This window comes from Oryctolagus cuniculus, chromosome 14 (genome assembly GCF_964237555.1).
Source record: "Oryctolagus cuniculus chromosome 14, mOryCun1.1, whole genome shotgun sequence".
NCBI classification, from domain to species: Eukaryota; Metazoa; Chordata; class Mammalia; order Lagomorpha; family Leporidae; genus Oryctolagus; species Oryctolagus cuniculus.
In genome coordinates this window covers 92092205-92104414 of record NC_091445.1, presented here as the reverse complement: position 1 = coordinate 92104414, position 12210 = coordinate 92092205, and positions in this window count along the sequence as shown.

Sequence of the window (12210 nt, the reverse complement as noted above, 5' to 3'; positions counted from 1 at the left end):
CTAGCCAGAGAAAATGACACAGAAAAGAAGTGAGGTGGAACAGTTACAACTGAGGTCTGTCTCACTTGAACCTAAGAGGAGTACGTGGCTGCCTGTGACTGGCTGAGACTCAACAACTTGTTAAAGTGTGGGTGAGGCAGTTGACACTCAGGTTAGGTTGCATTTCACTCTGCACAGAGAAACTTTTAGATCAAACTCAAGATGTACAGAGGTGGCTTTAGACCTAGCTGACTCAGGGTAAAGACATCAACAGCATGAGTTGTCACTGGGTCAAGGGAACATCGTGGCCAGAGACAGGACTTGTCAGTAGACTTAAGCCTTCTGGAGTTTGACCGATGAACTTGTAACCATAGCTCAAATGATTTCTATCTTGCTTAACAAAAACTAACTGCTGACTTTGCAACTAATCAGATTTATGTTTAACTTTACAGAAAAATCCCATGTGCTTGAGAATTCCAGAAACTGGCTTTGAAAAAGCTGTCGAAGTGGCAAAAGAACGTGGTCCCAATTGGCATGAAAAGAGGACTGCTTTCTGGACTCCAAGCTGAAAGGAATCACTGAAAGCCCTATTGGCCCGTGATCACCCCATCGGGTTGTTCCTTTTCCCTCTGCCTGAGCCCCTTTGACCTCACCTGTCTGCTCCCTTTGAAAGCTCTCCTGCTGACTTTAGGATTTCAGCTGGTCTTTGTTGCTGTCGTATCCTCCACTCTCCCAGCTTGCTGGCATCCTGGTATCTTGAATAAACCTAATTTCCTTGCATCAACTCTTGTCTTTCAGCCATTGGCTTTTCAGTGGCAAGCAACCTGACCTTGTTTCTGACAACAGATAAAAGGCAAAATTGTAGGTAGGAAAAGCAATCTGTGGAGGGAAGAAGAGCTACGTTTATTTTGGTGTAATGATGGATGACTTGAAATGACAGTAAGTTGGTAGGGATAGAGAAAAAAAGTCCCAGAATTTCTGATTTTTCTTTACTAATCTGTTTGTAGGAAGAAATGCTAATTAGGAAACAAAGTAGCCAGAAGTAAAGCTAAGAAAATTGAATGATATTTTTTGAGCCACCCACCAGCCTTGGACACTTGCATTTATTTTTTAGTGGGTGTATGTTTCATATTTCAGTGAGAACACTGACAAATCTGGAGCCGGGACTTTTAAGTCCTGATGCTGTTTGCACTCACACCCTACGAGGTTGTTCCTCAAGACCTTTGTTTCTGCATTGGTGCACAGGATTATCGGGAAATCACTGTGGTGTTCCTTGCATTGTCCACGTGGACATTTTAAAACATTCATTTTCTTTATTTTTTTTACAAGGATGTAAGGCCAAAAATGAGAGAAGTCATATCCAGTTCTTAAAATGAATCCAACTAACTTTGTTCATTGCTTTGAATGAATAGCAACTTTTTTAAACACTTTGGGTGTTTAACAAATACTCATTTTTTTTTCCTCCAAGTGTCTTAGAGCAAAGTTGTGTTTGAACACCTATTTAGTGGAATTAGTAGACTGTAATATAGCAGGAGTAGTATCTCTACTGGTCATTACTTATGCTGGCCCAAGAGTGTGGAACTACTTTGTTTCCTTAAGGTTAATTAATATGCACTGATTCTTTACAACACAGAATATGAAAAAATCATTTTAAAGTGTGTCTTAATTCTAGAAAAGAACATTCTTTGTTACATAATCTTAAACATATGCTTATATAAATATAAGTAGTACAAAAGGTTCAGTATATGAATTACATTCATGACCATTTTTAATTACCATACTTAGATTTGAAAACAATTGATTTTGGAGAAAACCTTATTATTTTAGACAGTTTCCACCGTGTCGTTTCTGCCCAAATGCTCTGCTCAGTAACCTCAAGACTTCCCACTGAGTTCTGAAAGCCCTCTGATCTCTGAAAGAAGAAAAGTATTGACATTTTGTTCAGAATCAGACAAGACAAAGGGAAGTGGATCATTATTTAGTTTTTGAAGATGACATTATTTTAGATAAGATTTTAAGAGAATGACTTAAAAAGGATTTCTTAGAGGGAATGTCTCAAGGAACGCTCATTCTTCTTTTTGACCTTAGCTAATGCCCCTTCTCATCTGGGGACTCCCATGTTAATGAGACAAAACTGTTATTCTGAGAAGCAAGCTCTGTGTTGAAACAATTCCATTCCCCTTTGAAAGCTCAAAGCTGCTCTTCTGCAAGTTTCTTTGATTAAGAAATTACTCCTTCAAATAAAGCCAAAAAAGTTTCACATGGGGCTCAGCATTGAGAGAGCCTCATTTCAAAAGAGAAAAGCCCTCATCCTGGTTTTCCTAAATTTTACAGTTTCCAGTAACAATCAACCATTGTTCCTTGCTTTATTTTCAGTCACCATCTTATTTTTCTGAATCTGTGTAATTTGCATTTCATAATAACAGGCAAAGGGCATTCTGGTCTCTGAATAATTGATCATAACTTGATGCATTTCAGAGGCCAGAAGGGAATCAGTATTCACAGTAGAAGCTGAAGAGAAAGGATATGACTTTCTCAATTTTCTGAGTCACTCAAAAACATTCATGCATTGCCTAAACTTGGAAGTTTACCATAGAATTTGGTTCCATGGTTTGAACTTGAGTTATAGATGTTTTTCGTATGCACTCAACAGAGGAATGGCTTCAGGGTGTTTTCAAATGCATTTTATAGTGTAGTAATTTATTGCCCAAATATTAACTTTGGCTGAGTCCCAAGATATCCCCTACTAAAATGCACATGGCCCTGTCAATTTCTACTCTGCACTTGTGCTTTCCACCGTAAGTATTGTGAGACTCTGCTTACCATATAAGCTGTTGTTTATTTTTGAAACCCCTTTATCTGCTTAGCAGATAAAGTGGTTGATTTTAAAAAATATTAGATACATAAATTATTTAACTCCAATTTAACTTTTAAACACCTTTAAAATACCTTTGTTAGACTTTAGTTGAATTCAGTACTTTAAATTGTGTTTTGTTGTTCCTATCACTCTCTCAGTGTTAGAGCAAACACAAATTAAAAATAAGAGGCTTAGTTTTGTTGAAAATTATAAATAATATATACCCCTCCTAAACTTCCTAGAACATTTGTAAGTTTTTGTTTGTTTGTTTTTCTCTTTGTAATGAATGTAAATCTTTTTCCAAGCTTAAACAGCACTTTTGCCAGCTTTGTAATCTTGCAGTGTCTATCTGAGAAATCAGGAGGCATCCCTTTGAAGTAATCCTCTAGAAAGGTGTGCCAGGTTGTGTCGCATAGATGTCTGGGCATAGGCACAGGCCCAGAAGCATCCAGACCTCCCTCCAGAAGAAAACGCTTCACTTAGTGCAGGCAGAGATGGTTGACTTTCTCAGAAAACGAAGTTGGTCTAAGAATTTGTCCTGGAGATTTACTAGAAATGGGTGGTGAGATTTATTCCTTCTTTCCACTTCTAGGACTTTAAAAGTGAGCCCAACCATCCAGGACCACTAAGGATGAGTTAGATATGTGTGATTTGATGGTGTCTATATTTTTCTTAAACTCACCTCTTTTTTCATCCATATAACATAATGCACCCATCTTTTTCTAACAAAAAGGACAAATGAAAAGCAACTGTATTTTCTTCCTAACAGTTATTTTGGCAAGTGTGCCTCCTCTTGACATACGTTTCTTGTGAAATCCCCACAAAAATACTCTGTGTGCACCATAAGGGGAAGAGTGATACTGAAAATGGCACTGGTTTCCTTGCCAACAACTTGAGTGTGTTAGGATATGTGCACTCAGCGGTTTTGTCTCAGCAACCCGGAAGGGGAAAAGATCTTACAAGCAGTCAGTATAGGCAGTGTTGGGAAGGCGAGCATAGTCATTAAGCTTAGTTAGCAACTGTTTTCCTTTCTTATGTACTTAGTAGATTTATTTCCTTTCTGTTTCTTTTCGCAGAAGTCAATAGCCTTGCAAGATCTTTGAGCTTCAGAGAAGTTGTGCCAGCCTTAAAATGTGTTAAAGAAGGCTTACTTATTAAAGCAGATACTGAGGGGACTAAGAGGCTGAGAAATGGAGCCAATTAGAGGAAACCTACACACCCCATGCTGAGCTCAACTACATCAGAGATGGAAATTTCTGGAACCATGTCTGACATTGGCTGCGAATAGACACCATTAAAATAATAAAAACTGTATACACTTTTTCTTTCTCGGGTTCATCTTTATCATCAAGTCACAAATGAGGGTGGGTGGGAACACTTGCTATGAAATACTTTATCTGAAGTTATTCAGCCCTCATTTGAAACTCTGCTGTCACAGTGATTCCCAGAGTACACGCTCAGGGAAGCACATGAAAGCGTTACACAAGAGTGTGATTTCCTTCCTTTCATAAGACATTTGGTTTTTATTTTCCTGTAGAGTGTAAATAGCTGAAGATTTCTGAACACTGTATCAGCTATGAGAAGCTCTATTTTCTCAGGCTTTTGAGAAATGTTACCAAGGGATTTGGCCCCTTAAAAATATAGGAAATGATTATAAACTCATTCCAGATAAAAGCTAATTTCTCAGCAGAATACCATACAAATTTCAGTTCTTAATTTAATCCCTGGTTTATGTTGATATTTCACTTTGAAATCAATTTATCACAGATTATTTCAGTTTTGTTACCAGGGTTTTGATTTTTATTCTACATTAATAAAAAGATATAAGATGATATTCTGACATGTTTGTCATTTTTTCCAAAGGCCAGTGTTAGTGTGGTAGATGCCACATTACACATGCAGTGTAGCATGCTTCTTGATTAACAGCTGCATGGTCATGAATTTGTCTCATGCCCTATAACAGACCAAGGGCTGGGGACACAGAGATGGCCTAATGGTCTTTGACCTTGTGGGTCTAGAGAAAGACGGGGAAACAGAATGCAGTTGGAGATTGGAGGCCCAAGGAAGGGTGCATAGCTGATATGGGTAGAATCAGAAGGGAAAAGTAGGTAATGAGGAGGATATGGGGCAGTTAGGCAAGGAGAGGAGAGAAGGAGGGCCAGGAATAAGGAAGTGCACAGAAAGGAAAGTTGGCGCATTCGGTCAGAAAGCAAAGAGGCTCACCAGAGAAAGCTGGGCTGCAAGAGGGCTAGAGGTTTTCAGAGACCAGACTGGAAGAGCTTTGTGTGACAACCTCAGTATGTCTCCCCAGATGGTGAAGGAGCCTACTCCAGGTCTCTAACTAAGGAATGATGGTTTAGTAAGTCAGTGCTTTACAGCTGATAATTTCTCATGATAATATTATACTCTAAAATTTTACACCATTGTGAGATCCTGTGAGTATTGCACATGTGATACATATTTTTAATGAAAAAATTATATTTTGTTTAGTTAAAAACCAGACAGACATCTATCTGTGATTCACTGGTTCACTCCCCCATAAGCCTGCAGTTGCCACAGCTGGACTAGGCTGAAGTCAGTAGCCTGCAACTCAGTCCAGGTCTCCCACGTGAGAGACAGGACCCATCACTTGAGTGTTACCACATGGTAATTTACTTATGTTCTTAGGATATACAAAGAAGTACCACAAGCACTGAATGACGATGAGCTTTTTTCTTTATTTGTTTAAAATACAGATGTAAGAAATGTACTCCTTGTATATACAAGAGAAAAACCAAACTCACTCTATCTTATGCCTTTTTAAAATAGCATCTATGTAAAACTCTCCTATGTGGGAAACACCTATGTGCTGACTCTGTTTTGGTTACCTGCTGCTCTCTTTTTCTGTTTATTTGAAAGGCAGAGCTACGGTGGAAGGGGTGGGAGGGGAGGGAGAGAGAAATCACCTGAGGAGTCCTGCCTCTTCGCAAACTGCTTTATGACAGTCACTGCCCTTACGTAATTGTGCATCCAGCCAGGCTTAGGTGAAATGACAGTGATTGGCTCTTTGAGTCTGGATTATACTTACTCTACACATCCAGTCATCCCAGTCAGTACTGGCTGGCAACCCCGTCTCTGTGCTGTCCAGTACTGGTAGCCCATTTGAATCAGCTAAAGGGCTTTTACTGTAGAATACAAAGCAAGAGAGAAAAGTGATTTATTTGTTGGAGGATGTTGCTCTGAGGAAAGAAAAAAAAATTACAAAGTTGGGAAACCAATTATCAAATTTAACCCCAAGCACTGCTATTTACCAGTTATGGCTGATAGAATCAAATTTATTTCCAAAAATCTAACATATGACTTTCTTAAATTATGGTTTATTTATGTCAAATCTCAAGAAGAAACTTAAAGCTTTAAAAGTTAATAACTCATGTGCTGACCTTTAGGGTACTGGATAAGTGGAATTCAGATGTTACACTGTAGTTGCAAAAGTACCTTTTACTGGACAAGGTTCATCCATCTCAATGTCTTCTTTAAAAATTTTACTCTCTTGCTAATAGCACAGCATGAAATTACTTAGGGGTGTAGAGGCTTAACTAAAATATGTTCTTTCCAAAGCCTTATTTTAACTACTGTTTCTAATTGTTTCAAGTAAAATCATCTTGCTAATCTCTATGGTCCCAGGCTCAAGGCCCATCCCCATGTACCCAGTAACAGGACTGCTTTAGTGAGCCTTGATGCCAGCCCTTATCTGTCAGTGGGTTATTGAAGGATTTCTGAACCAAATAACATGTATTTCTGCAAGTTCTATTATGATATTTAAAGTACAAACATGCTCCCTCTAAGCTCCCACATTTAAATATAGATGGGGAACAAACTCCATGTTTTTTCCCCACTTGTTTCAAACTCTGTATAAGTATCTCAAGTTGTCAACTTTCTGATAAAATAGTCTATCTCAGCTCCAGTAATGAGTCCTTCATTTACCCTGATTAATTTTTAATGTTGAAGATTAATGTAAGAAACTATTTAAACATTTGCCAGGAGCTAAGAAAAATAATTTAGAATAATTTATTCAGAAGCCTGTAGAGAAATTAATTTCAGAGCCAGATTGCCTGGCTGACACATGCCGACTTCTCTGGGGCTGTGAATCTGGTCCTGAACATGTGGAGTCAGTCATCACTGTGAGGTGTGTTTGAAGGGGCATATTGCCCTGCACCCAGAGATCAATTGCACTGAGACTTATTGGAGAGTAGTACTGTTATGTCTCAAAATTCCCACAATTGTTTCATCTGAGTGGTGCTTTTCTTGTAAGAGTGGACATAACTACATAACCAGGCCACATGATCAGTTTATACAGATAGACGCTTCTGAAATCTGTGTGGAGTTTGGTTCTTCTTTTTCCTTTCTTTCCTTTTTTTTGTAAACTATCCTAAAATAAATGCACACACATGGACAGGCCAGAATTATGGTGCAACAAGTTGAGCTGCCACCTGCAATGCCCGTAGTCCCACATGGGCACCAGTTTGAGTCCCAGCTGCTCCACTTCTGATCCTGCTCTCTGCTTATGGCCTGGGAGAACAGTGGCAGGTGGCCCAAGTGCTTGGGCCCCTGCACCCACGTGGGGGACCTGGAGAAGCCCCTGGCTCCTGGCTTTCGCCTTGCTCAGCTCTGGCTTCTGTGGCCATTTGGGGAGTGAACCAGCAGATGGAAGATTCTGTCTCTCTAACTCTCCTTTTCTCCCTCTGTAACTCTACCTTTCAAATAAATACAATAAGTCTCAAAAAAAAAAAACACATTAGACAACATTGGTTAATTTTATAGAGTGACTGAATCCACATTAGACATAACATTGGTTAATTTTATAAAGAGTGACTGAATTTTTACCTTTTACTATAATGTTCTCAACTAGTTGAATTTACAAGCATGAACACAGGTGACGTTTTTATTAGCATCACTATATAGATTAGGCTGAAATAGCTCTAGCTCTCAGGACCTTCCTCTGGCACATGTCTACTTCTGAGTCACAGAACACATTCCATGTGTCGCTCACAATGGAGGCTCTGCCGTCTGGACCCTGTAGACTTCTCATTCTAGTGATAGGGGTAAGAGAGACAGGAGCAACAGGAAAGAAGCAGGAAGAAAGAAGGACACTCCCGCCTAAACGTTACTGCCCAGTACTAGTTTTTTCTCTTTTTTTAAGATTTATTTATTTATTTGAAAGGCAGAGTTGCACAGAGAGAGACAGGCAGAGAAAGAGAGGTGTCCCTTCCGCTGGTTCACTCCCCAGATGGCTGCAACGGCTGGAGCTGTGCCAATCTGGAGCCAGGGGCCAGGAGCATCTTCCAGGTCTCTCACGCGGATGCAGAGACCCAAGGACTTGGGCCATCTTCTACTGCTTTCACAGGGCATAGCAGAGAGCTGGATCGGAAGAGGAGCAGCTGGGGCTCGAACTGGCACCCATATGGGATGCCAGCACTGCAGGCAGTGGCTTCACCTGCTACGGCACAGCGCTGGCCCCCAGAACTAGTTCTAAGTCTGTACAGTTGTGAACAGGACGGAGAGCATTTCTCATTTCAGTGTCCGAGGTAGAGAGAGAATTTTAGAGATATTACTGTGCTAAAATACCAGAGGGACACTGAAGCGACAACGATAGCATATTTCCTGGGAACTCGCCTTGTGTATAGCTGGGGCTTTGCCATTTCTTGTCATGAGCTGTTTCACGTGCTGTGTCCCATTGACCTGTGTCAGTGAGGACATTTCACCTCTCTGAGGCTTGGCTCCCCATGTTTGCAAGATGGCTGCCACATCTCTGGGGGTCGTCCTCATGCAAGTACTTGAAGAGTCAGGAGAAGAAGAAATGTGACTGGTTTCTCTTCACAATAAGAAATAGGTTCAGGCTGGTGCCACAGCTCACAAGGCTAATCCTCCGCCTGTGGCACTGGCACCCCCGGTTCTAGTCCTGGTTGGGGCACTGGATTCTGTCCCTGTTGCTCCTCTTCCAGTCCAGCTATCTGCTGTGGCCCAGGAGTGCAGTGGAGGATGGCCCAAGTGCTTGGGCCCTGCACCCCATGGGAGACCAGGAGAAGCACCTGGCTCCTGGCTTCGGATCAGCGCAGTGCTGGCCATAGCAGCCATTTAGTGGGTGAACCAACGGAAGGAAAACCTTTCTCATTCTCTCTCTCTCTCTCTCACTCTCTCACTGTCTAACTCTACCTTTCAAAAAAAAAAAAAAAGGTTCAGATGCATACATCCATGCATACATCCAAAACCTAAATTTCACAGTGGCTTACATACACAAGATAAGAGTGTGATCAGGTTTTGGTAGCAAAGATGTTATTGCGCGTTTGTAAGCCAAGCTATCAGAGCAGTATCATCCTACTTAGTGAAAATTTGGGAATGCAGTCCTTATGATGGGAGTCAGGGTCCCAGCTAAGAAGTCTGTGACTATGAAAAGAGGAGAGAGACAGGGTTGGGATGAGTGACTTCTTCTGCATTGTTATGAGAGGAAATCTTTTTCTAAAGGCTTGAGCAAAATTATTCTCTGCTGTCACAGCCAATATTGTGTCATATGCCTCTATAGGATTGCCAGATACAATGCAAGATGCCTAAACAAACTAGAATTTCTGATAAGAAATTAATACTTTTTAGTTATAATGATATTCTGTGTAAAATAACTTTTAATCTGAAATTACAATTTAATATAGAAATGTTTGTGTGTGTGTATGTGTGTGTGTGTGTGTGTGTCTAAATTTGGCAACATCATGATGCTGCAAATGCCGAGTATGAGAGAAGGTTAATGCTTGGCATATTCACTACATGTGAGGAAAAAAATGGAAATAAATGCCTGAGGGAGGTTCTGTTAACTGGGTTCAGGTCACACACAGTAAGAGGTAGCAAAGCTGGGGTAGTACAATTCCAGAGCTATTATCTGGCAGCATTATGAAGAAATAGGTTTCACATTACCCACTCATAGATCAGTACATGTTTGTTTACGGAAGCCTGTAGTAAGGTGCCCAATTCTAATTTAACCAATTAGGGATGGCATTTCTGGTTTCCTCATTAGTGCAATTGTGTCCTCCCCAGCTGGTTACAATGGCAGTCTCCCAGCCCAAGCACCTCCTGATGTAAATATCCATTTTTAATTAATTAAGACAGAGAATCTTTCATGTGTGTAGCTTTGTGAGAATGACAAAAAATTCTTCATCTTACAGTCACCATATCATTCACCTATCAAACATGGACACTTTGGAGACTAAATGGGCGCACTATTAAAAATTAAATTCAGATAATCATCAGAAATTAGGACTGTGCCAGACATCATCTTTACAAGTGGATCTCTAATCATGAGATACTCTATAGAATACAAAAAACTGTCCAAGGCTGTCGTTCAGTGGTGTGTTACATTTTCTTTTATGAATGATACTTTTATTTGTAATAGCTAAAATGTGCAAGCAATCCAAATGTTCATAAGCTGTGAAATACATAAAGAAAACATAGTACAAGGGTATTTCAAAGCATTTGTGGAAATGGAATTAAAAGATAAGTTTATTTTTGGTGCGAAAAATTAACTGATATATATGAGGGGTCTTCAAAAACATCATGAAAAATGCATATTATGAAAAATACAGGTATGAATATCATTTTTTGCCCCAAAATAATTTTAATTTTATCTTCCTATGAACTTTCCAAAGTGCCTTGAATTATCTGTGCAATGGAATTTTACTGAAGGTTAAAAATGAACAAAATTCTGAAACTTATGATAACATGGATGACCCTTAAATATATAATTAATGCCAAAGTAAACAAGCCAGATGCAAAAGATAATAGACTGTATTATTCAATTTATGGGTAATGTCTGGAAAAGGCAAATCCATAGGCAGAAAGTAGATTAATGGCTGTCTAGGACTGAATTTGGAAATGGGAATTAATTGGACATGGGATTCTGGGATCTCACCAGGTAGTGAGCATAATATAAACAGATTATGATGACAGTCACCCAATTCTGCAAACTTACTAAAAGACATTGGATGTTTAGGATAGATGGATTTTTTGATATGTACATATATGCTGTGGCATAGCTGGTAAAGCTGCTGCCTGAGATGCCAGCACCCACATGGATGCCAGTTCGTGTCTTGGTTGCTCCATTTCCAATCCAGCTCCCTGTCAATGTCCTGAGAAAAGCAGTGCAAGATGGCCTAAGTGTTTGGGCCCCTGCCACCCGTATGGGAGATCTGGATGAAGCTTTGGGCTCCTGGCTTCAGCCTGGCCCAGCGCTGGCCATTGCAACCATCTGGGGAGTGAACCATCAGATGGAAGATCTCTCTCTCGATAGATAGAAAGACAGGCAGATAGATCTCTCTGTATATAGATAAATCTCTCTATATAGATCTATCTATCTATATATATATAGATCTCTCTCTCTCTCTCTCTCTCTCTCTCTATGTGTATATATATACACACACACACACACCTGGCTTTCAAAATACTTTTAAAAGAATATTTGAAGAAGCTGAATCCAGCGTTTTGCCTCTATGTTTCTGCAAGGCTCATATTAATGTTTATTTATAACTACTCTTTGGACATAGAAATTCTAGAGAATCCCAGTAATGGGGCATAACCAAATAAACTCAAAACTTTTCTAACAAATGGAAATAATTATATTTAAGGCTAGAATAAAAAGGTTGAAAATAGAAGAAAAGTTCCAATACCACAAGATTTGTTGTTGTTTCATTGAAGGTCAAATGATGTCCTTTGTGTCTTATATATGTGCTACTCAATATCATAATAAATCCCCTCTATCCTACATATAGTAACAAGCTTTCTGATATACTTAATAATACTCTCATACAAAAAGGAATGATTTAAGAAATAGCATGGTGACTTCAAAGAAAATACCAGGTAGTTCCAAGACAGTTAATCTTCAAAACATTTGATAATCAAATTGTAGCAGTATCAAATGAATATGTCACTGAATACATTGAAGACAACAGCAATACCTAGACAGCAAATGCCAAGAGTATAAAAGTTCCAGTACATTTACTTCATGTTTGCAATGACCGCTAGTTTTTTTTATCTTGCAATGTCAAGGTGATAGGAATCTGCCTTCAAAGATATGTCTAAGATATTTCCTTCGGTCTTACAGTTTTCATCTAATTCTTCTGAGGTCTAAAGCAGGTAACTGAAAGTTAACAAATGATTTATAATATATACAATCACAGTTTTCTATGATTATTGAGCCCAGTAAAGCTAATTTATTGATTTGTGCTAAAGTCCTGGGTCACAGTGATCTCACATGTATCCATTTCTAATGGGATCAAGGCAAAAGTTTAAAAGTTTAGCTTTCAAAACAAAAATATTACAAGGATTGACTTAGAGTGAAGGTGAGCACCTTCTGT